We start from the raw sequence: 4,304 nt of genomic DNA, 5'->3' as shown, positions 1-4,304 counted from the left end.
TCATTACTGGTTGATATGACAAAGAGTAAAGTTACACCTGGAAATATTTTATTAACCCTCAAACAAAATAATGATCGAAATGTCACAACCATTAAACAAATCTACAACGCAAGGCAAGTGTATAGACGATCAATTAGAGGGTCAAGAACTGAACTACAACAGCTTATGATGTTGTTGGACCGGGATAAGTACAGTTATTGGAGTAGGTGTGCCGACGATTCAAATGTTAGGTTTAATAGGTTCGGAGGTCCCTATATTTGAGGGTTTGTTTCAATTGGGTCCTCCAATTTTGAAAGTGATTAATTAGGTCCCTAATTTTGTCAATTTGAATCAATAAAAGTCTTTTCGTTAAATACAGTTAACGCCGTGAAGTTTTTGAACATGTGGCACGCTGACGCTTCTAGGTGGCACCATTTCAAGTGCATAGGTGGATTATAAAAGAGTGAAATCCCTTTTAATTTAGGGATTTCACCTTCAAATACACACTTTTAATTTAGGATTTCATCCTTTTATAATCCACCTATGCACTTGAAATGATGCCACCTGGAAGCGTCAGCGTGCCACATGTTCAAAAACTTCACGACGTTAACTGCATTTAACAGAAAGACTTTTATTGATTCAAATTGACAAAATTAGGGACCTAATTGATCACTTCAAAAATTGGAGGACCCAATTGAAACAAACCTCCAAATATAGGGACCTCCGAACCTATTAAACCCAAATGTTATTACTGACCTGTTTTGGGCACATCCTGATGCGGTGAAATTGTTGAACTCATTTAATATTGTATTTATGATGGATTCCACGTATAAACAAACAGATATAGACTTCCGTTGCTTGAGATTGTGGGCATGACGTGTACAGGTTTAACCTTTTCAGCAGCATTTGCTTTTTTTTCTACTAAAAAACAGAGTAATTTCACATGGGCTTTGGAAAAGCTAAAAGATTTATTTATAACATCTGAGGGTGGTCCTAAAGTCATTGTCACTGATCGAGACTCGGCCTTGATGAATGCCATTGAAAATGTATTCCCTGAGTCATATAAGATGTTATGTCGGTTCCACATCCATAAAAATGTTTTAGCTAAATGCAAAATGTTAGTTAGTTGTAAAGAGGCTTGGGATGTGTTGATGAGTGCATGGGAAAATGTGATGGATTGTGCTCAAGAGAGGTTGTTTGCTGAGTATGTGAATGGTCTTCAATACGCGAGCAATTCATGGCCTTTGTTCTTTGAATATGTGAATGAGACTTGGATTATTCCGTACAAGACATATTTTGTAACGGTCTGGACAAACAAAGTAATGCATTTAGGAAACACAACCACAAACAGGTATGTTGTAATGTTATTTTATTTATTCNTTTTGTACATAAATATTTATTTCCACTTGTTGATGTTGTATTTTTATTTCAGGGTTGAGTCTGCTCATGCGAGTTTGAAGACAATTTTGAGCAATAGTATGGGTGATTTGTGTTGTTGTTGGGATAGTATTAATAACTTCGTTATCCTACAACACAACAAGATTAAGACGTCATTTGAAAAAAGTTTGTTGCTCACGAGTTACCCTTTTAAAGGATACAGGTATAGACAACTTATTGGGCGTGTATCTCGATATGCATGAAAAGGTTAGAATAATTACTTACTTTCATCAGGAAACTTCCCATAATTATGGTTCAAAGCTTAAACAAAAGCAGTTTTATGGTCTTGCATCACTTCAAGGAACGGGAAACAACTTTATTCATTGAACTTAATAATCAATGAAATAACATAAGATTTTATGCATATATTCTAATTATGCGACTAATAATTTCAAGACTACATCTGTTTATATATATATATATATACTGTAAAATTGTTTTATCTTCAAATATGTAATCTCCATGAAAGTCAAGTCCTTTTATTCCCAAGCCTTTAAATAAAACTAACTTCAACAAAAACAAACTATGGTTCTGTCATTAAATTGCTCCTTGGAATAAAGTATAAGAATCAAGTTAACTCTTGTGTAATTTAGAAATCAGTTTTAATTCTGAATTCAAATTGAACATCCATTAAGCCTTAATTGACCGAGAAATAGCAACTAATTCATTACCAATTCATATTTGCCAACATCTTCTTTATAAGCGTATTCTACATGGGAAATCAATAAGTAAGATTGGAAATGAGAATCAAAGAAAAACACTTACACGACCATATCGACCAGATGGATCAGTTTCAACATATCCCAGCTGAGACTTAACTTCACCATTAGTGCATAATCTCCCCTTGTACATGGCTGTATTGACAGTATCAGGCAATTCCATCTCAACAACAGCTTCTCTGGCTTATTAAAGTCGTGCTGTGCTTTGCTTACTATGTATTGATAAGAATACTGATAATATAAAAACAAAATAATATAGTTATATATAATCTCAAGCTGAGTTTAAGAAGCAATTGAAAGAGGAAGCCACTAAGATAGTCATGGCAGTCGATAAAGAGACTGCCACGACAAAACAGTTTATCGCATCTACAGATGTTGAGGGAAATCAATTTCAACACAGATTCAAAAACTAAAATGGCATATGCCTGTGTCCTCTCCTATTCAAGACTAATAGCATAAATAAATCCGAAGAAGATTATTCCTATCAATTAGACGTCGAACGTCTACCACGCACATGCCTCTGTCCTCTCCTAGTCGGGGAATATTCGTCAATGCCATCATTAGCTTCTTGAAGCAATTCCACCGTCATCTGATGTGCAACTGTACCTTCGGCCACATGACGACACGATATCATCGCCTGTAACTTTCTCGCCATTCGCCTAAACCTAGCCTGCATTATATTTATATACAAAAATTAAATAAACATGGTTAAGTAAAATTTAATAACATAACCAATGATAAATAACATACCGAGGCACCGGATGGTGAAGGTGGAGAGGATCTACGATGACGTCGTGCCTCCTGTGGAACATCGGGGCGCTGTGTAGGCGCAAGAGCCGGTCTCGCATCAGCTGGAGCAACAATAATACAGGGATGTGAAACCCTCCTAAACCACTGTATGTATCCATCGACACATTCAAAAGGGTATGATGCCTGTCTCACATTCCTAATAACATGATCTGTGAAGTGCAACCACGCAAATCAACAGCGACTACATCTGCATCTGCAATGACAGTGGGTGGTCCTCCTGGTAAAATCCAAACTGCCTCATCACACGCTCAGGCAAATGACGGGAAAGGGTGTCACCAATCCGAATCCATCCAGAATACATACAAATTCCGAATAATGGATGAATGCCCCGATGTCCCTCGTATGGATGCCATAGAACTCCACCATATGTCAGGCCATCCAACTGCGACCAGATTTCTGCAAGAGTCGAACTCTGCCGAAGGCTCTGCCACCTAGTCGCACGTGGTGTGGTGTCATCATAAGAAGACACCAACCGCCTCCTTCCCATGCTAGGGAAATGCTCGTATATCCAACTCTAAAAATGCAATTATTCAATTAAATATTTTCTATCTTTGAACANGGAGATAAGTACATCAAATAAATGTGCAAGGTTTATGTTTGTACCTGGAAAAGAGTCAGATATCCAGCCATCTGCTTCGTGGAAGCTAGACTGGCATCCCCAAGNTGCTCGTACAAATGGGCNAGTGCANCAACGCCCCAAGCATATCTGCCACACGCGTGTANGTCTCTAAATAATAGTAGGTAAGACACGCGTATAGAACTAGCACTTTTATTTGCAAAAATGGTGCATCCTACTAGATGCAACAGATATGCTCTGGCAGTATAGTCCTAATCCTGCGACTGACACCTCTGAACATATATGTCTCTCAGCCAGCTGAGTCTAACTTTCGTACCACGTGCATCCTCCATCTCAGCACCAGCTGTGCCACCGTCAACGCCAAGCAGGTCTACGAGAGCTGTACGAGCCTCCTCAAACTCCAACTCCTCCAAATCGCATAACTGTCCCATCACCGGGAGATGAAGTTAAGTGGAAACATCATCAAGAGTGATCATCATCTCCCTTACTGGGAGATGGAAACTGCTCGTCTCAAAGTGCCATCTCTCTATGAATCCGAGCAACAAGCCCTTATCAACGTAATCGTAGCATATTTGTGTGAGAGGCATCAACGAGGAATTCAACACAATGTGTTGAATTCCCTCGGCGCACGGTCCTAACTTATTAACTTTTATACCATGGGAGATCAATTTCAACATCTCTCCTCGATCCTACACAACAATATTTAACATCAATTGTATTTGAAAAAAAAATTAAAATTAAAATTTAAGTCATGCACTCACCCGGCCCTGTGAAATACTATA

General features: G+C 38.3%; 1 long non-coding RNA gene across 1 annotated transcript; it reads right to left on the bottom strand.

The window, feature by feature from the left end:
• Positions 1-2,140: 2,140 nt before the first annotated feature.
• Positions 2,141-3,626, bottom strand: LOC111242001. Its single transcript, XR_002668434.1, has 3 exons — positions 3,549-3,626; positions 2,886-3,459; positions 2,141-2,805 (listed from the first exon to the last, which is right to left on the bottom strand). It is a non-coding gene; the product is annotated as an uncharacterized LOC111242001 (long non-coding RNA).
• Between the last annotated feature and the right edge of the window lie 678 nt (positions 3,627-4,304).

Source organism: Vigna radiata, chromosome 7 (genome assembly GCF_000741045.1).
Source record: "Vigna radiata var. radiata cultivar VC1973A chromosome 7, Vradiata_ver6, whole genome shotgun sequence".
NCBI classification, from domain to species: Eukaryota; Viridiplantae; Streptophyta; class Magnoliopsida; order Fabales; family Fabaceae; genus Vigna; species Vigna radiata.
This window is presented reverse-complemented; position numbering and strand designations above follow the sequence as displayed.